We start from the raw sequence: 22,213 nt of genomic DNA, 5'->3' as shown, positions 1-22,213 counted from the left end.
GATCCAAAGTTGATAAATTGGCATAGTTTTCAGGGAGAGAAAAAAAATCTTCAAACAAATGGGTGTGGCCAGATTTTGAATTGCTAATAATTCATCTTATATTTTGTGTGTTTTTTTAACTTCAGAAAGAAGCTCTTTCGCCTATTCCCAGAAGTGAGATGTATCAGAAAGGAATAAAATAATGTGTACTCCTATCCAGGATGGGAGGAAAATCTTTCTACCTCCTAAAACTGGATGGTTAAGGTTTTGTGCTCTAAAAGCCAACGTCTCCTTATGATGGTTGATCAAGCTTTTATGGATGAATCATCAAGTTCAATTAAGGTAAGGTAAGGAAGAGAATTATGGAAGAAAATTCCCCCCTCCCCACCTTGTTCTAATAATACACTAGAAAGAAGTGACAGGCAAAAAGAAACTTGGGTTCTGGAGTTTGCATACCTGTTTTTCATTGCTGTGATAGCTCAGACCATCTAGGAGTGAGCTCAGGAAGAACTTAGCAGGAGGATGAATTACTTTCAATGACTAGACCAAGATGAATTATATTTTTAAATGTGTGTCTAGAGTGGTAAGATACCATGACTGTCAGTGCAATCAGACCAGGACTAGAACAGGGAGAATAGGAACCATTTCTCAAAGAAAGATCTGTAGGACAGATAAGGGCACTTTATAAACTGGTGTTAGCTGAACAGTCAACCCAGCTGGGGTCTACTATATCTCTTTCCAAGATATGTTAAATTATTTATCCATTCATAAAAATACAGAAAATATGTTAGTCCTTTATAAGAGCTTAATAAATATTAATGCAATTAATGTAAATTGAGGTTAAAATCTTTTAGGTGTAGGCAATGTATCCATTTTTAAACCTGAAAACTTTGATTTAAAGGTAATTGATTTTTAAAAATCATTAAAAGCCAATGTGTGGTATTCAATAAGTGGTGTTAGAACAACTAAATAGCATTCTGGAAGAAAGTAAAAGTAGTTTTTTCATAACTTGCATCATAAAAAAATGAATCAAAGATGTCAATTTTGAAATCATAAAAATACTAAATAACCCATGGAAGTGTAAAAGTTTTATTGTTGAAGATTCTTTAATAAATATGAAATAAAACCACAAATCTAAGAAAATTAAATAGCATACTGATAAATTTGATAACATACATTAAAGAATTTTTTAAAATTTATTTATAGAGAGTGAGAACACAGGGAGGGCCAGCAAGAGAGAGAGAGAGAGAGAGAGAGAGAGAGAGAGAGAGAGAGAATCCTAAGCAGGCTCTGCACTGACCGTGTGTAGCCTAATATGGTGCCCGAACTCCCTCAGGGGTCAGATCATGACCTGAGCCAAGATCAAGAATCAGACCCTTAACCTACCGAGCCATCCAGGCACTGTTAATGACATAAATTAAAAAAAAAAAAAAAAAACTACATTGATAAAACTTCCAAAAGCAAAGCCAAAAGAAACAGGATTTGTTTTTTTTAGGAGATAGTAAGTATTGATATATCAATAAGAAAACATCCATCAACCTAGCAGAAAAAAAATAAGCAAACAGAGGGAAGAAAGGTAGGAAAGAAGGAAGGAAGAGAGGGAGGGAGAGGGGAGATTCACAGAACAGGAAATACAAATAACTTTTAAACATATGAAAAGAACCTCATCCTACCTCATCCCAAGAGATAAATGCATTTAAACTAGGTTTCTGTTTTTCTGCTATCAAGTAGATCAAGATAAATATTTGATAATATACTTAATAGTAAAGGTATGTAGAAATAGGATGTAGAAAGTAAATTGAAACAACCTCTAAGGAGTCTAATTTGGAAATATTAATCAAAGTGGAAAATGTGTATCCCCATGAATGGTTAATTCCATTTCTTAAGATTTGCTCTTTCTATTAACCGATATGTGTAAGAATAGAGACTTATACGAGGATATGCCACTGGTGTCCTATTTGGAATAACAAAAGAGACTTCACTAGTTTTCAATACCTGTGATAGCAGTTTAATGATCTGATGGGATATTATACACCTGTGGGAGTGAGGGGCATGTAATTTAAGCTGAGTGAGCTCTTTATGTACTGATATGGAATGAATTTAGTTTTTTAAAAATGAAAAAAAAAAAAAACCCACAAGGTAAATGTGTTATGGTAGCTTTCTGTTGCTGCTGCTGTAACAAATGAAGATAAACTTAGAGGCTTAAAACAAAACAAATATATGATCTCACATTTCTATAGGTCAGACAGAGGGCTGGGTCCTTCCTGGGTAATTCAGGCTGTTGTCCGTGTTGTATTCTTTGCTGGAGGTCCAAGAACGAATCTGTTTCCTTGGTTTTGCCAACTTCCAGAGGTCACCTGTGTTTCTTAGCTCATGGTTCCCTTCCTTCCTCTTGAAAAGCAGCAACATCAAAAAGACTCTGAATCTTCCTCTGTGGGCACACCTCTCTGATCACAACTGGGAAACGTTCTCTGCTTTTAAGTGTTCAAGTGATAAGATTGGACCTGTCTGGATAATCCAAATAATCTCCCCATCTCCAGGTACATACCTATGAATCACATCTGTAAAGTCTCCTTTTCTGTGTTAAGAACATAGTCCCAAGTTTCAAGGATTGGGGATGAACATCTTTGGAACCATTACTCTGCCTACCACTATACATATCCATGTGAATATAATGTTAATGTCTCTTTAAAAATGAAGAGATTAGGGGCCTCTGGGTGGCTCAGTCAAGATGAGTATCCGACTCTTGATTTCGGCCAGGTCATGATCTCACAGTTTGTGTGATCAAGTCCCATGTGAGGCTCTGTGCTGACAGCCTGGAGCCTGCTTGAAGATTCTCTCTCTCTCTCTCTCTCTCTCTCCCTCTCTCCCTCTCCCTCTTCCTCTCACCCCTCCCTTTGACCCTACCCCCCTTGTGTACTCTCTCTTTATCGCTTTCTCCATCAAAATAAATGTTAAAAAATGAAAAGGTTATTGTTATGCCCAGATCGCGATCTCCTCAAAATCCCAAGACCACCAAGGAGTCCGAGTTACATATGCAAAGGCAAAGGGCTTTATTACGGGCTTAAGCTCGGGCTCCCAGACCTCACCAACGCAATGAATCCATTCTGAGAGCCTCGAACAAGGGCAGAGTAGGGTTTTTATGGAGTTTGAAACGGGGGGTTACAGAAGTTGTAACATGGGAAGAGTGATCCAATCATAATTATTCAACATCATTGACAGCAGGTGTGACCATACACATTGTCTAGCGTATTCGTTACTTTTGGCGGGATCCAATTACAACATTTAGAGTACCTTTAAATTCAACCAATCACAGAGCGAGCCTAGGGTCTTGTTCGGCGACTAACAGGTTAACTTTAACATTAGGTAACAGGGTCCTATCTATAGTTTCTATCTCCAGGCCTCTCCCTTAGTAATGTGGAGGGTGGTCGCTGGACTTTCCTGATTGGGTGTTGCAAGGGTGGTTTCTCCTGCCTTGGGCAATGTGTAACTGCCTGATAGTTTGGGAAAGCTGAAACTCAGGCCTTCTAGTTCAGAGGGGAAACTTAAAGCCTGTCATGGAGTCAGTTTGGTTTAGACGTTTAGACTTGTGGCCTTACAGTTATATATATGATAAAAAATAAAAATAGTGCTAGAGTCACACGTAAAACCATTAATATTGGTTGTCTGAGGAAGAGGGATAACATCAACATGAAAGGGAGCATTTTCCTTGTGCTCTATTTTGTATCTTTGGAATTTTGAATCATGTAAATTATTATCATTACAAATCCTACGTGTTTTTAATGGATAAAATCAAACCTCTTTGCAAAATGTAAAAGGAAGATACATGTAGATTGATTTCATTCCAGTCAGGGGCTGTGAACCCTAGTATTTGATGAATAATAAATGTAGCTTAGAAACACTCCAGGACCCTTGTGGAGGAGGACCCAGTGGCGAATGAGCTAAGGGGAACGGCACTAGAATGTGGCCATCAATACAGGCCAGGAATAGCAGGGGGTGCTTCCTTGACCTGCCCCTGCTGCTAGGAACTTCCTGTATTTTTATGTTGCAATTCCACAGAGCTCAGGAGAAGCTTTACAACTGCCCACAGGGGAGAAATAAAGACAGGGGAGGGAGGGTCCCCTAATTTTATTAGCATTATTCCTTTCAGACTCTGCACTGATGGATGCTCTGATTATAAAAGACAGATGACAGAGGCAAAATTGGAAACGTTGTTCCCTCACTCATGTTTTAAAATCTTGAACAGGCTGGTGTTCATACATTGCTCTCACAATAGAAAAACAGGCTGTGTGTTAGTAAAAAAAATAAATAAATAAAATAAATTGTTGGTTCTTTAATTAGTAACATTTGTGTTCTATTCTGCTTTGGTACTAGTACCCTGTTTCACAAAAAATACTTTTCCACTTACCATATTAATCTCTGTTTATATGAAAGGGAAGATTCATGTTTGATAAGCTATAGTAGTGTCTGTGTACTTTAATAGAAATTAAAGTAATCTCAGTACTGTTATCTGCATCACTTCCAGAGTGACTGGATTCAGTATTTTTCCTGAAAGCTTTGAGTACTGAAACTCTAGAGTTTATCAAAATTATATGGTGCCAAATCCTCTTTGATGTTTTTATTTGTATGTAAAATAACATTTTTCTCTTACTGGCAAATAAGTTTTCTGCTAATATGTGAGGAATGTATTACTCTCTTTAAAAAAAACAAAAAAACAAAAAGTAGCCTGGAGACACAGGTTTTTAGTTAGGAGGCTAAATACCACTGATAGAGTAGCAAAAGTTCTTCCTGCGGAGATTTAATTAGTTGATATTGACTAGAGGTTTTTTGGGGGGTTTTTTTTGAGAGAAAGAGAGATGGTGTGCGTGCACACACCTGTGCAAGCAGGAAGGGAGAGGGAGAGAAAGAATCTCAAGTAAGCTCTACACCCAGCCCAGAGCCTGACACACTGAGGCTCGATCTCACAACGGTTAGATCGTGATGTGAGCTGATATCAAGAGTCAGCTGCTTAACTGACTAAGCCACCTATATGCCCCTGGAGATATTTTTAAAGTAAAGAATTCAGTCCCTTCATTCAGTCATTAAGACAATGACAAATAATTGAGTAGAAAATTAGGCTAAGATACCGACAGGAAATTCAAAGATGTGAAAGTCTAAATGGCTAAGAAACATATGAAATATTTAGCAGCTTTGTTAGTGAAAATTAAATGCAAATCAAAGTAAAAACACCATCTCACATTTAATAGATGGGCAATTTTCAAACTTGACAGTGCTAAGTGTTGACATAGATGTGAAGAACTTTTAACTCTGTAGTACAGTTTGGCAAAAATTAGTAAAGATGGACACATACATACACTACAGTATAGAAATTCCACCACCAACCATGCACAGATGAAATTGTCATTTGTCCACAAAAAGATGCGTAAGATTATTCAAAACAGCACGGGTTTTTATATGAAAATTAAAGGAGCTATGTAAATGACCATCAACGTAAAAATAGATAAATGAATAACAATATAGTCTCTAATGGAGTACTGCATCATAGGGGAAAATGAATGAACAAGAGTGAAGAATATCATCGTGGATTAATCTCTCAAAGAAGCAGTCTTACAAGCAATTTACAGAAGACTACATTCTGGTGCCTGTCTTAGTCGGCCTGGACTGTCATAACAACACACCATAGATTGAGTGGCTTAAACAACAGACAGTGGCTTAAACAACACACCATTCTGGAGGCTGGGAAGTCCAAATTGGAGGTGCTGGCAAATTCAGTTCTAGGTGAGTACCTTCTTGACTTTCAGACAGCGTCTTGTCTTCTCATTGTGTCCTCACAGGGTGGAGAAAGAAAGAGTGGAAGCAAACTCTCAGGGGCCTCTTTTTAAGAGCACTAATCCCATGGTGAGCTATGATGAGGATTTTTGGGGAGTGATAGTGGGTTTGTGGGGTCTGGAGCTGACAGCCAAGAAAGCTTTCTTGAAGACCTCTTTAGCACAAAAAGGTGATTTTATTGAATCACAAGGACAGGACCCATGGGCAGGAGAAGCTGCCCCAGGACCTTGAGGAGAGACTGGTTATATGTATACTATGGGGTTGGGGGAGTTAAAGTCCAGGGGAAGTTTCCAGTGAGATTTTCATATGCTAAAGAAGACTTCCAAGATAGTGGAGGCCTAGCTATTGTCAAGCTCTAGTTGTTTTCCCCTCTAGCAAAGCATTAGCATTAGGAAAGTAGGGAGTTCCTGGAGAAACGTTTTACTCTGCCTGCCTCAATATTTGTCAATGGGCTACAGGGTATAAGGAAATTTAGTTCTATCTGCCATTTCCTTCTGCCATTGTTTCCCACATCAGTATGGAGGGGTGATGGAGACTTTTAAGTCCTTCAGGACTATGATGTTTATCAGTTAACCATTTTCCCCCTTTCCTTTGTTCTTGGGCAGCCAGGAGTGCCCTAGGAATATGACATGTATCTCATCTGGTTGGGGGAGGGGGTGTTTGTGTCCTGCCAGCTTGCCTTATGCTCCCTCATCAAGCCCCACCCTCCTGAGCTCTTCTAAACTTAATTACCTGCTCAAGGTCCTACCACTAAATACCATAACACTAGGGATTAGAGTTTCAACATATGAATGGGAGTGCAGGGGGCACAATTGAGACTATGGTACTACCCTATATATTAAATTTTAAAATCTGAAAAAAAAATGTATTAGCAACCTTTGTAGTAAAAGTATGAACATCATAAGTCAAAATAGTTATTCCTCTGGGAGATGAGCGAGAAGAAAGAGATCAGTAAAAGAGAGATACCTGCTGAGTCTCACATTCATCTTCATGCATTATAAGTTTAGAACATTTTGTATAAATTGTAAGTTTAGAACATTTTCATTTGTGTCCAAATGAAAGTTCATAAACAGTAAATGTGCTCATTAGGAACAAATGCAAATTCTGAGAAATAATACACCCAAGGTACTTAGACCAACTCTTCTCTTTTTCTCTTGGAATAATTTTATTTGATTCCAACTCCTTACTTAAAAGTATATATCCTTTCTGTAAAAGATATATATTACCTGGTTCTTGGAAAATTTACTTACCATATAAGCTACTGACTTCTTTTTTTTATAGTTTATTTATTTTTGAGACAGAGAGAGACAGAGCATGAGCGGGGGAGAGGCAGAGAGCGAGAGGGAGACACAGAATCCGAAACAGGCTCCAGGCTCTGAGCTGCGAGCACAGAACCTGATGCAGGGCTCGAACCCATGAACTGCGAGATCATGACCTGAGGCCAAGTCAGATGCTTAACTGACTCAGCCACCCAGGCGCCCTGCTACTGACTTTTTAGTATGCATGATTCTTCCATGCTATAAGTCCAAGGCCCAAGGGTGAACATCAGACTCACCCTTATAATATGTCACTTTGAATTCATACTTGAGAGAATGTTTTTGCTCTGAATCTAGCTCCCCTTAACAGTGAACAACTCAATATTATTATGCTGGGAACTTTATATTATCCTTTCCCTTCCTCCAAACCCCATCAGTTCTTTAAGAGATCTCAGTTTGTTAGATCTGTAAAGGTTTAGCAGTTTGATTTGGAAAATCAATCTCAAATTTTAAAAATAAAATCATTTCTGAATTAAAAATAATATGTCATCCAAATAAGTAATGTAAACCAACACATCTTGGAGCTAGATTGCTGAGATTCTAAGTTCTGACCTTCCTTCACACAATTACTTAGCTTCTCTAATCCTCAGTGACCTTATCTGCAATTGGGCATAATGTTAAGACTTACCTCATGGAGTTTTGCACTTCTCAAATTGAGACAATGCGGGTGAAGAACTATTCAGAGTTATTGCATTTTTGAGTGTTTACTCATGCCAGGTGCTGATGTATATATGTCATTCATTTTGTTCTCCCAAAAACTCTCTTAAATATTCGTATAACCCCCACTTTACACACAAAGAATAAAGAGCACGAAGAGTTACATACACAGTATGTATGCAAATAGTAAGGTTAGGATGCAGGCATCTTCAGGGGAACATTATTCTCTCTATCCAACATACCAAAGATGGAATGCCAGTACCTGGTGCCTGACAAAGAAGGGAATGGGAGGGGTGGAGGAAGATTCAAAGGTTTGAAGGGAGTAGAAACAGATAAGTAGGCAATAGCAAGTGTCTAAAGAGCTATGAGCAAAGGGCAGTATTATCTTTGAGTAAGAAACTTAACTGCTGGTGAAAATTGGAGAAAAATTTTCCAGAAAAAATGGAAATTGCCCTGCATCTTGAAGGGTTACTATAGAAGGGTTACTTTAGCTTACCAGGCAGAGAAGTGTGAGAAGGACACATTAGAAACCAACTGGGTAATGCCAAGAAACGTAAGGCAAGGAACCAATCCCTATGCAATTCTAATTTTCTGTTTAATCTGGTTGTTGGTGAGCTATGCTAAAATAGAGTTTATCTGGATCTTGAATTCAAACGGTAGCAAATAGTGAGCTTCCAGGGACACCAAGACCAACATCACACATTCCATATGCTCCATTTCACTACAAATGAGCAGCTTTACGACCTGACTCCCTTGAGAGTCTTCAAATAGAGATTTAATTAGAAAGCATTAAAGAAACTCATCCTGAAATAACAAAGGCAGTGGTAGCCATAGGAAGACGTTACCCTAGTGAGAAACTTGGTGCACTCACTGAAGATTCTATTAAGCAAATGGACAAATGAGAAAACTGTCTCCTAGACAGTAATTATGCAATATCACAAAAGGGATTGGCATACATAAACTTATCTTAGGATGAGAAACATTTTTAAAATGTGTTTCATTCATTAAAACTAGTTTGTTAATTTCTGCATTATCCCTGGAAACACATCAGAAAGAAGATTATAAAAGATACAGTAAAACAGAAAGGAGCTCTCTGAAAATGATGATAGCTTTTTTGTCATTATGATTTTACTATAATTAAAATTTTGCATTATATTAGATTACTAGTGTTTATACTAAATATTTATAAACAGGATCTAAGCTTTTTGATTGACAAATGACTGATGGAGCTATTGATGATTTGATCCTTATTTTAATACTGTTGATATAATTTTCTAAGTTTATATGATCTCTTCAGAGCCAAGTATTCATTATGCAAACAGTGCTAAAATACATATATGCATGAGGTTGTAATTACTGTCTATTCCAGAATCATAGATAAGCTCTATTTTGGGAATAACTGATTTTTGTGTAACAGAAGAAATGAGGGGATAATCAATCGTCTTAAATCACATATCCTCATTTATATGGTGGAACTTACCTGTGGCCCATACTGTTTTGTAATCCTTGTTCTGAACAGCTCTTGCCAAGAGCTCTTAATTCCTAACCATATTTATGTGAATGTCTGAGGCTGACAAAGCCCATATTTGAAGTGAAAGTATTTCTCACCCACTTACCCATCAATAAAACTTAAGGTTTTGTAGGAGACCTAATAGGGTACATGGTAAGAACTATGGTAGGGGAAAGTGCTTCTTAAGATGGATGATCATAATGAAAAGGAAAGGAAAAGGAGAAGGAAGAGAGGGAGAAAAAGTAGTAGTAGTGTGCATGAGGGCACGCGCGCGCGCGCGCACACACACAGACATGCACGCAAGAGCTATTAATAATTAGGAATTATAAATGATCTTTCATTATATTAAACAAATATTTGAACATCTGCTATGTGCCAGGCACTGAGGATGCAGTACACATATGCCCTGCATTCACAGTGTTTATAATTCCACTGTGGGGAGACAAGCAGTAACCAGAGGAAATTAGTATCAGGAGAAAAACACCCCAGATAAAGATCATAGAGAAGTGAGAAGGGAGTAGCAGTGGTCATGGAAACTCTCATTGATGAGGGAATGTATCAGCAAAGATGTAAAGTAGTAACAGCAGTCCATTGGGATACTTGAGGAAAGAGCATTTTGGCAGAAAGAATAGCTCCCATGAAGTTCCCAAGATGCCTGCCGTGTTCCAAGCAGAATGGGAAAGCTGGAGGGTGAGAGCAGTAGAAACAAGGGCTCAGGGTTTATGGGAGAGGCTGGATCATGTGGGTCATGCTGGTTGTACTAAGGCCCTTAGACCTATGCTGTGTAGTACTGTAGTCATGGACCAAATGTCACTGTTGAGCACTTGAAATGGGGCTGGTGTGACTGAATTTTAATTCGACTTAATTTAAATTAAAATTTTTTAATTGATAATCAGTTCAGTTATTGGGAAACCTGTCAATATGTTTCAAACAACTTGAGGATGTGAGTATATTTTAATTGTAAATTTAATTGAATCTAAACATGAATCAATTATCTAATTAAAATTTAGTGCCTGAATTGAGATGTGGTAGATGTAAAAAATACACTGACTCAAAGATTGAGTAACAAAAAGGACTTCAAAGTATCTCATTTTGTATTAATTATATGCTGAAATGACAATATATATAAGCTGATCATAAACCATCCTAAGAGGCAGAGTCCCAGAGTGCAGCTCCAGCCAGTCCTGGGTTCCCTGAAGGGTGGATGGTGTCAGCCAGAGAGTGATGAGAGAGCCCCGAGATTCTTTCTGATCACCAGGCAGGCATCTCTGCTCAGTCTGGGTTCTCAACTGTATTTACATGTGAAGGTACAGGGAACAAGAAAAGTGGCATTTGCCTTAGTAGATGAATAACATAGATTTTCCAACGTTTAAGCAAAAATAAGATATACAGTGTTTCTAGCATAGCCTTGAGAAAAACTTTTTACCAAGAAGCAAACAGAATTGTCTATGTAAAGGATGATCTTTTATGAGTAAGTGTCATTAGCCTGTTTATAGCTCAAGGGAAGTATGGAGGAAAAGAGGATCGGCTGGAGACACAACGCCTGCTCTCACAACCTCAAAAGAAGATGTCTCTAGCATTAGCCACAGGGACTGTGGTTCCCACAACATCATCCATGCCCAGGAATAGCGTGTTACTCTATGTGGGGATATTATTTTATTAATCGTTAAACACAGGGTGGGATCTGACCTTTTGGAGTAATCAATTGCTCAGCTCTAGTCATAATTCCCAGGGCACTGAATATCAATGTCCCTCCATATCACAACAAGTCCCTGACCAGGTGCAATCATCATACCAGGGCCAGAACAAGGGGACAAGTCATTCCTGATCTCAGTCAACAAAGCCCTCCGGGGTACGGTGCTCAAGCAGAAACCCTAAGAACAAAGGGGCAGCTATCCATCGCCATCCGATGGCAGGAGACCTTGCAAGCCTGCCTTAACCTCACAAGGAATATTCTCAACTAGTCAGTTCAGAATGACTCCCAACAGCAGAGGAGTATTAAGGTGTGAGAAATGATGCTGATAGACTTCTATTGAGAGTATATATTAAAGCACTTTGTGGGAAAAATTTTTGAGACAATACAGCAAAAAACTAAAACATAAACTTATTTATCAGGCAATTTTACATGTAGAAATGTATCATAGAGAAATAAATATTACCAAATTAAAACTATAAACATGCCCCTTGCAACTTATTTAAATTAAAACCAAACTAAATAGCCTCACATGGGGGACATGTTAAATTAATTATGATATATTCATATAACAAAATACTAGGAAGTCATTTAAATTATAAATGCATGTGTATCATTATGTAAGGGCAGTCATCAATTATTAAGCGGAAGAAGCAGTCTGTACATAGTAACACCATATTATAAAATTTAATAAAATATAAATAATTCCATAGAAACACATATTTAACTTAATTTCTGTACATTTTTTTCCTGAGAGGTACACACAAAAATTTTAACATTTTTCTTACATTTTACAATAATACAGATGACTTATTTTCTATAGTTTCCTATCTTCTAAAATTGCATACATTTTATAAATAAGCAAGGAGTGCAATGATAATTTATAATATGAAAAACTAAGTGTTGCTCTTATTTTCTTTGCTGAGGGACTTTTAAGAGTACAGTTTGAAAAAGAATGCAGGTATATTTCAAAATCATAGATCATTGTTGACATTTAATGATCTCCTTTCAGTCATGGAGATGAAATTTTAATAGATGCTATCACTGCTAATGATCCCATTTTTTATAGCTGAATGAATTTTAAAACACATTTTGTTAAATAACCTTTGCATATATGTCAGTGAAGTACTAAGGAAACATTTCTAACACAGTAATATAGGCTATATTTTTAAAAAATCAAAATAACAGAAAAAGAACAGTTTTTAGTTCAGAAGAATTCCATGGTGTCATGAGCTCAACCTTAAGTGAATGTAAGTCCTGCCAGCACTCTGCTTTATTTATGGCCCATTTTGTTAGTTTTGCTGGCTGTGCTAACTCTAATTTTTAGGTGAATAAAATACCATTTATGACTTCTTTAGTGGAATAAAAAAGGGAAAATTCATTCAAGGTATGGAGAATATTATTAAAGACTACAGGGGCAGAGAGCAGAGTACCAGGGAATGACACTAGTCAGGCCTGCCTGACAGGCTAGAGAGACAAAGCTTGTGCAGGTGAAAAGTGGGGACGAACCAGCACTGACAAACCTGAATGTGAGAAGTCTGAGAAGACCATTCTACAAGCCTGTGAAGGCTCCAGATTAAGGGAAGAGTATTCACAATCTTTTCGATAGTCTTCAGAGATTGAAGCTACCACTCCTACCTAGGGCCACTGAAATTAGTGTGACCTAAGGATTGCATTTAGACCTTGGAGTCTACATTTTTATGTATCAGCCTATGGGCACATGTTCCTACTTTACCAGCTTCACCAACCCAGTGATTTTACAATTGATAAGCCAAGGGTTAAACAAAATGCTATTTTTTTTTTTTAATTTGCAGTAAAGCCTTTGTATTGTGCTGATGATATAGGTCAAGGATCATAAATGCAATATAGGACTCCATAAGAGAAATACATATTTGTATACACAAAGCTTATACAGTTGACCTTCAGCTTAGCCCAAACAAGAAGACAATGAGATTGCTTATATTAGGATATATCTTTCTGATTTTCCTTAGGTAAACAATAATGTCCATCTTCTAAAGAAAATCCTTCAAGATTTTACTTAAGCCCTCTTGATCTCTTTTACCTGAGTGATCTTTGAAGAAAAATCACTCTCTTTGAACCACTCCTAGGGAGTTCTATAAACCACATTTACATCATAGGACCAAATATACAGAATGTATAGATGACACTAAGAACTCATCTTAATCTCTCAGTTTACTGAATTATTTTCAAGATTAATAGCATAGATTCCAGTCAAACTAGGAAGAATAATCAAAAAGAGCACATATTTTAAACTTTAGTCTTGTTCCATGAAATATTTCTCCATTTCTTATGAGGCAGAAGAGAGAGAGAGGAAAGAAAAATACAGAATTGGGCTTTTCAGTCTTGAATATATTTACATCATTTGCATGTAAAATGAAGAATAAGCTTGGGGTTTAAAAAGTAAAAGTATTTGAGGTAGTTTTTGTTATGATATGATGAGGCGTCAAAATAAATGACTTTGCTCAAAGACTGAATGAGCCACAGCATGGTCCTCATAAAAGAAAACAATAAATTACTCAGTCAAAAGGCTCAAGCACCAAAAATCCCCAAAAGAAAAGTCAGAGTCTTCAAGAAAGCTAAGGAGATGCTTCCACTTTAAGTCTCTAGTATTAAAAACGATATCTGTCCTCTCAAGCTCTGAAAAGCTGTGGACCCCGTTCTGTGAAAGAATAACCTTGTTAGCCACTTGACAAAGGTCAGAATTCTCACCTAGTCCACCATTAACTTTTTTGCCACCATATCAACTTAGTGGTGATTAAAAGGACTCAAAAGACCTGTTAACAGAAAATTAAGATAATGAGTTTTTTATTTTCCACGTTGAAGTAGTTCCTAATCCGTTCTCTCAGCTGTGACCACTCAATCATAATACAGTTTAAAATAGATCGGCTGTCTCATTCATATCAAATGGGAGTTCAAGTGAACTCTATTCCTGTTTGGACCATTAATAACAATAAATCCACTGCAACATGAGGGACTTGATACAGATCTTCTCGTGGAGGAGCCCAATGCATTTTACACTCACTGAAAAACATATCAGCAAAGTTTGATATACATTCTCACTAACTGTTACTCATCTCATTTAGTGCCTTAATTTCTGAGCATGTCAAATATATTCTCCATATCAACTTTACTCAGCTTGTTCTCACATGAAATTTTATTCCATATTATTTATCAATGTGTATAGATTCTTTTATTCCTTTTCCTCCCACCCTGAGAAGTTCTGATGTAGTCTATTAGAGGATTATGCCTCCTGTATACGAATCACTTATATGTGGAATCTAAAAAAGCCAAACTCATAGAAACAGAGGAGATAGGTGGCTGCCAGGAGCAAGGGAGGAATCAGGGAGATCTTAGTTAAAGGGTACAAACTTTCAGTAAGAAGGTAAATAAGTTTTGGGGATCTAAGCCACAACATTGTGATCAGAGCTCACAGTACAGTACTGTATTGTATACCTGAAAACTGCTGACGGTGGATCTCACCCAATCCCACCCCAAAAAAAGGAGAATTATGTGATGGAGATAATCATAATGCAATATATAAATAACACTACAGTGGTAATCATGCTGTAGTATATAAGGGTATGAAATCAATATGTTGTACACCTTAAACATACACACTATTGTATTCAATTCTATCTCAGTAAATCTGGAAGAAAAAATTCACACTTCAGTGCCCACCATATTTGGTTCTTCCCTCCAACTCAAGTGTCATCTCAGCATCAACTCAGAATCACCAATATCTATTTACACGAAATTCTTCACTCTCAGCTCTAATTTTTCCTCCTTAGATTCCGTCCCACTAGATTTAGTTAAGATTCCTCTCGTACTTCGCAAACGTTTTGATCCTGAGTTTTATCCTGCACTTGCTCCGTGTCCGCTTCCACCTCTGCTGAGAGCTGAGTGCCCTCCAGCGTCCCCTTGTGGTTGGACCGGCACAACACACCTATTTAGAATATTCCGTTGATTCTTGATCATTTCAGCAGTTTTACGCTTGAAGTCTTCTGACGTTCAGTCAGGCAATCCTTTCTCTGAACAGTTTTAAGTACAGATTCCCAAGGAATAATAATTAAAAGCATCCCAACTGCTTCACTGGTTTACAGATAATTGGGAATGGGATATAACCTCCAAATTTCAGGGAAAATATGTGCTCAGTTTGATGATACTCAAATACTTACAAATACTTTCTTCTATCTTTATATCTAAGTAGGATTCTATACATTTACACACAAATATAAAATCCCTTTTATAGCTATTTATTTTTTGACATAAACTGGGAGTGCATAGGGCTTAAAATGTCAGATATATTTAAAGGCAGGTAGTCCGCTAAAGCAACAATATTATTCTAGGTACATAATATGTTTACTTGTTTCAAAATACACTAGTTTAAAGCCATAGTAGTCCCCCTTTATCTGTGGTTTCAGTTACCCAAAGTCAGCCATGGCCCAGAGGCAGATGATCCTCCTTCTGACATATTGTCAGTCACAGTGCCTCCGTCACTCATCTCACTTCCTCTCATCATGTAAGCATGTTACCATCTCACATCATCACAAGAAGGGTGTGTACAGTACAATAAGATATTTAGATATTTTGAGAGAGAAAGAGAGACTACATTCACATTACTTTTATTGCAGTATATTATAATTGTTCTATTTTATTAGTTATTGTTAATCTCATACTGTGCCTAATTTTTAAGTTAAACTTTTTCATAGATATATATGTATAGGAAAAAACATAGTATATATAGGGTTTAGTTCTTTTTTTTAAAAGTGTTTACTTTTGAGAGAGAGAAACACAGTGCGAGCAGGGGAGAGGCAGAGAGAGAGGGAGACACAGAATCTGAAGCAGGCTTCAGGCTCTGAGCTGTCAGCACAGAATCTGATGTGGGGCTCAAATTCGTGAACCATGGGATCATGACCTGAGCCAGAGTTGGATAGTTAACTAACTAAGCCACCCAGGCACCCTATTTAAGGTTTAGTCTGTTCGCTGTTGCACTAGGCATCTAGTGGGGGACAGAAAAAGGGGAAAATGGCTGTATTTTTAATACATATGTCACATTCGTATACTTGAATAAATATGATAGGTTATTCAGGCATCCCTGAATAGGCACTAAGCATTTTTTAAAAATTTATTGTTGGGGCGCCTGGGTGGCTCAGTCGGTTAAGTTTCTGACTTCGGCTGATGTCATGATCTCACGGTTCGTGGGTTTGAGCCCCATGTCGGGCTCTGTGCTGATAGCCAGCTCAGAGCCTGGAGCCTATTTCAGATTCTGTGTCTCCCTCTCTCTCTGACCCTCCCCTGCTCACGCTGTCTCTCTCTCTCAGAAATAAATAAAAAACATTAAAAAAAATTTATTGTCAAGTGTTCTCTGGTATTCTCACCCATTTGCTAATTTCCAAGTGCATGCAAATTATTAAGACTAAGCTTCTTACAGATATATGTGTTACAAGAATATGTATCGAGGAAGCAAAGTGCATAAAGTACAGATTTTTTCCTTATGGAAAAGAATAGAAACTATAAAATATTCTTTTTGTTTTGTTTGTTACATAGTTTTGAGAGTTGTATCACACAGGTTAGATATTGAATGGGATTCACTTAAGGTTGGTATCTTTATATGATACTCCGAGATGTTTATCAACTCAGGATAGACCCGCCAATAGTTACAATTCAGCCTTCTGTTAGGTTTTTATAAGAGCTGAAGCTTGTTTTTAGCATTAGTGTTTCTCACAATCTGTTGGTTTTTTTTTTTTTCTTCATGGTGACTGATCATTATCTGCCTCCCACAAATACTCTCTCCATTTAGGATCTTTGGATTTATGCATATTTCTTTATTCAGAAACTGTAATTTGGTAAGCTTTAAATACTCTAGCTTACTGGTAACAGTCACTGTGTTACCTTCTGTTATGGACTATTGAATTTAACAAATGAACAAAGACTTCAACTAAAATAATGTAGCTTCAAGAGAGAAATCTCAGGTTTTAGTGAAGGGACTTGGGGTGGGTAGGAGATTAAGGAATTTCTCTACCTCCTGAGAATAAGAAACACTACTACACATGTACCTAAAACTAGTATCAGCCCAACAACCTGGGGAGCACAAGACTGTTCCTTGATAATACATTAAGGAAATTATTTGACTCCAAGCATGTTTTCCTATATCATGCAAAGATTTAGAACATTGAACCATAGGAAGGATTTTAAGTGTCTCAACTTCATATTATATCAACTTTTTCATTCATGAAATGAGGATAAACCTACAGACATAAAGTATACCTTAGGGAACTATGAACATTTAATAAGTGACTTTAAAGTGCCATATTGCATACACGGCAACAAGGCATATTCACCTGTGTTAACCATTACATTAGCCTCACGCTTATCTGCTTAATTAAGAGAGTGTTTGTCTTTTCAAAAGTTTTCTTCTTTTTTTTTTAAACTTTTTTTCTTGGGCACCTGGGTGGCTTAGTCGGTTAAGCATCCAACTTCAGCTCAGGTCATGATCTCACAGCTCTGTGAGTTCAAGCCCCACATTGGGCTGTGTGCTGACAGTCAGAGCTTGGAGTCTGCTTTGAATTCTGTGTCTCTGTTTCTCTCTCTTTCCCTCCCCTGTTCACACTCTATCTCTCTCTCAAAAATAAACATTAAAATTTTTTAACTTTTTTTCTTGCTATCAGCATAATCTCATTATATAGAAACATGTTCTCACTACAATGAAAGCAAATTTCCTATGATAGAAAATGGGAAATAATTTATAAAATATAAATTAATGATTTTATTCCTCTTTGTTAATATAACATACCTTACCTGTGTCTAGGTAAATCCTGTTAATTCATTTCAGAGTGCTTTCATGAATGTGGAGGGAAAGTTCAGGATGCCTCCCTCAGCTTCTCATGGCTTTCAGTGTTCCTTGGCTTATGCCCACATCTTTGCCTCTGTTGTCGCAATGCCTTCTTCATCTGTGTGTGTGTGTGTGTGTGTGTGTGTGTGTGTGTGTGTGTGTGTGTGTATTCTCCCTCTGCCTCACTCTTACAGAGATTTAGGACTTAGGGCATTTAGAGCCCACCTGAATAATACAGTATCATCTCCCATCTCAACATTCTTGACTTAATTACATCTACTAAGGTCCTTTTCTTTTTTGACATAGCAGAGTCCGAGGATTAGGATGTACATATCTTTGGGAAGTGGTGATTCAATTTTCAGCTCACCACAGAGATAAATATTGTTTGAGGTATCCCTCCAGTTCCACATGGAGCCATAAACTCTATGTTTTTGTAATTTAATCTTAGTTGTTTATTTCTCTACTGTTCCTCGTCTCCCTGCAGCAGCCATTCTGACTTCCTCTAGTAGGAAGAGGGAAGGGATAAACCACTGTAGTCATCTTCTTTAGTTAGGACAAAAGAGGTGTGATAGACACAGAGTTGCATACCTGATCTGCACCTCCCCCGTTTTGCTAAAATAATCCCAATTTGATTATTCAGGTGATCACACACCTGGTCCCAGACAGAGGCTCAGAATATGTCCGAGCCAAGCACAGGGCTGCTGTCCACACCCCTTTCCCAGGCTTCATGCTGCCACATCTGGCCAGTGATGTAAAGGAAGTCTGTGACAGCCTCTCCAAGAAAGGACTGTGCTTTTCTAATAACAACTTCAAGCTCAACATGTACATGTCAGGAGAGACAAGAGGTAGGCAAAGGGAGAGGATCTGAAGTCAAACAATTTTGACTCAAATATTGCTGCTTTTCACTGGTTAACATTTTTGAAGTGTATGGTTTAAAGGTGTATGATCAAGACACTGCCAATTAATTTCTTTTGCTTATGTTTCTAATTAGGTGAGTTTTATTAGGTCTTTGAATTAAAAGATTTTATGATCTTAGCTTTACTCCTCCACATTTAGCCAGGATATTCTGCCTTGGTTTTAAGTAAATGTGTTTGCTACTCCCTGTAGTAAAGGAAATACACACACACAAACACACACACACACACGCACACACATGCACGCACGCACACACACACACACAGACACGTGTATGTGGTTTTACACCTCAGCCAGCTTTGGAATTATGCCTACACATATATAACCATGATCTATGACAAAGGACATAAAACAATTTGATTATGAAGCTCAGAGAGTTTTTAAAATATTAAATCTTATAAAAATCTAGAGAAATACTGACCAAACAAAAAGCTAGATTTCTAAACAAAGATATCATGTTAGGACATTCATAAAGAAATGTCTTTTGAATTGTCATTGTCAGGAATAAAAGCAAACAATAGTACATTAAAAGGTAAGCATGAAGTTAAATGCTATAGTAGGGAAATATGCAGGATACTTAAAAGGTGTGCATATATAGACTCTTCTCATGTTGTTCTCCCAAACTTGGATCAAAATTTAGATTAAAAAATACATTTATTTGTATTATCTGTCCCCAGTAGTAAAGTCTTACTAGTGATCTGGAATGGTGCTATTGAAATACATGTGCCCTAGTTGTGTAATACTGTAGGACCATGTCTAATTGAACATGCCTGTTTTAGTTTCTATTTCCTTTGAAACGATAAAAATCTCTGAGAACTGTTCCTAATGGCAGAAAATCAAATGGTGCTGATAAAGCAAAGCTGAAATGACTGGAGAAGTCCAGAAATTGCAAGTGAAATTCAAAGGGATTTGCATTTGCTGTGTAAGTTGGCTGATGTGGCAAATCACATTTAATGCTGACAACTGTTAAAAAATAATGATAAATGGAAACCAAAAATAAGCAGATAAATGAAGCAAGCAAACCAGAGCCTCTGAATTCCTAATAAATGACAAAAAGCTCTGACATGGGTTGAAATCCTTTGAATGGTAAGAAATGTGGAGGATGGAGGAGACTGATTTACAAACCTCAGGAGTTTCATTCCTGAGTGTGTATATTGTTTCCACATTAATATTTTATCCATCTAGTCAGCCTCAAGTCACGGCTAAAGTGGTATTAAAATACGGATCATATGCTTCTTTACATTAAGGCGTGTTCAAATTTATAAACTCAGAGACAAAAACTAGATTGAAAGTGAAATTGTTCAGTTGTGTTTTTAAAAACAAGTTTTATTGCAAAGCTTCCAAAATAATTGTCAGGCCTTAACGTTATCCATTTTATCTGAAACTGGCTAATGTTGACAAATACTGACATTAGAACTCTCACAGGGCTTGAGATGAAAAGAGCATTTGAAGTCTGACTCACATAGAGAGGACGCCTGTACCTGGTCCAAACATTGTCTTTATATTTGGCAAAAATAAAGATGGGGAGGGGGGAGCAAATAATGGTTTTATGAGTCAGTTAAGCATTATAATAGGAATTAACTATAGTTTTTTTCAATCAGTTCTATGTCAGCTGTGTTGCAAGGAGTGTATATCAGATGATGGGTATACATGTGTATTTATGCAGGTCTATTAAATAAAAACTTCACTGGAAATGACTATGTATTTCTACCTGCTAGATAAAATGTCTGTTAAATGCCCATGAAAGCACTCTGTAAGCTTTATGTTGGTTTGTCAATATGAAAAAGCATATGCCTCAGATGATTCTGAGCTGGTTCCCTCCTGCCAGGAGTAGCCTTGTGCATTTACTCCAGGTTGCTAAACAAGTATTACTATTTCCATATGTGCCATGATGACAGAATTGGAGAAACAACAGATCATCTAATATAAGACTGCAAAATAGATTGGCTTCATCAACAAAATACTGAGTAGCAAGTCCAAGATTTGGTTGAGAGTACAAGGTTGGTCATTGCTGCTAATAGGTACCAATATAATTAATTTTTCTATTTTAATTGTATATTCAACCACCTTGCCAAACTTACTCATCTTAATAATATTCTGTAACTGACATTTTGTTTTGCTTAAAAAAATTTTATCATATGTGATAATGGACAGTTTTGACAGTTTTGTTTTTTCCTTGACTGATCATATATCTTTTTTTGTTTGTCTTTTTAACTTATATTACTATGTTTGTTGATGTGCCCAGTAAAATATTAAGGAGATGCAGTAGTAGTTGGTATCTTTGCTTGTCCCTGATTGAATGAGAAAACTTTCAACAGTAAACATATTTTTACTGTAGAATATTGGCAGATAGTTAAACAGGGGCAAGAGCTTCCTTTTCTTCCTAAATTCCTAATTATTATTTTTTTTTATCAAGAATAGGTGCTGAAATATATCAAATACTTTTTCTATACCTTTTGAGGTAACAGACTATTTTCCTTGTATTTGTTACCAAGATGAATGTCATTTATAGTATTTTTTAAAATAGCCATCTTTATATTCCTATAATATATTGCTCAATGATGATACTTGATTTCATTTTCTGTAAGTTCCTAAATTTGTTGTTTTCATATTTTGCTTAAAATACCACAAATAAGTTGAGATGTATACTGTTATCTTTCATACATCATCCTTGCCTTGTTTTAAGGTTCTAGGTTAAGCCAGCTCACAACTGAATAATGTTTTCTCTATTTTCAACATTCTGCCAGAGTCTATATGATGTCAGTCTCTTGAGGCTTGCTTTATAACTAAGTGTATGCATAATTTTTGTGTGTGCTTCTTGCATGCTTGAGAAGAAAATGGGTTCTCTAATTATTCCATACAGGGGTCTATATAGGTCTATTAAATTAAACTTACTGATTGTTCTGTTCAGATATTCAATTTCTTCACTAATTTATGCTGTTGCTTTTAAGGTGATTCTTGACATGACCATGACAATGAATTTGGCAACTTCTCTTTGTAGTTTTATCAATATTAGCTTCATATATTCTGATTTTATTACATGTATTCAAATCTAGAATCTTTTTAATTTTTTAAGTTTATTTATTTATTTTGAGAGAGAGAACATAAGTGGGAGAGGAGCAGAGAGAGAAGGAGACAGAGAATCCAATTCATAAACCATGAGATCATGACTTGAACTGAAACCAAGAGTTGGACACTTAACTGACTGGCCCACCCAGGTGCCCCTCAGATTTAGAATTTTTATATCATCATAAGTTGAAAGTTTTGTCATTATACAGTTCATCTCTTACTCATACAGAGTCCATTGCAGATAAGGCCTCCTGCGTGGATGTAGGGTGACTTGGAGACAGAGATCACCTCAATATGGTAGCAACAACTTTTTAATATATGGCTCAGTATTAATCTTGACAAAATAATAGAGAGTTAAAGAAGACTCACTGGTGTCAATCTGGAAGGGATGT

The 22,213-nt window shown here is 36.9% G+C and overlaps 1 long non-coding RNA gene across 2 annotated transcripts in view; it reads left to right on the top strand.

The window, feature by feature from the left end:
• LOC144237084 (uncharacterized) overlaps positions 1-22,213 on the top strand; it is a 146,527-nt gene that overhangs the window by 78,681 nt on the left and 45,633 nt on the right. The window contains exons 3-5 of one of the 2 annotated variants that reach the window (XR_013336747.1): positions 126-321; positions 2,383-2,519; positions 5,525-5,757. This is a non-coding gene — a long non-coding RNA (uncharacterized LOC144237084). The remainder of the gene's footprint in view (positions 1-125; positions 322-2,382; positions 2,520-5,524; positions 5,758-22,213) is intronic. The other variant, XR_013336748.1, reaches the window with a different exon arrangement.

This window comes from Crocuta crocuta, unplaced genomic scaffold (genome assembly GCF_008692635.1).
Source record: "Crocuta crocuta isolate KB4526 unplaced genomic scaffold, BGI_CrCroc_1.0 scaffold266, whole genome shotgun sequence".
NCBI classification, from domain to species: Eukaryota; Metazoa; Chordata; class Mammalia; order Carnivora; family Hyaenidae; genus Crocuta; species Crocuta crocuta.
This window is presented reverse-complemented; position numbering and strand designations above follow the sequence as displayed.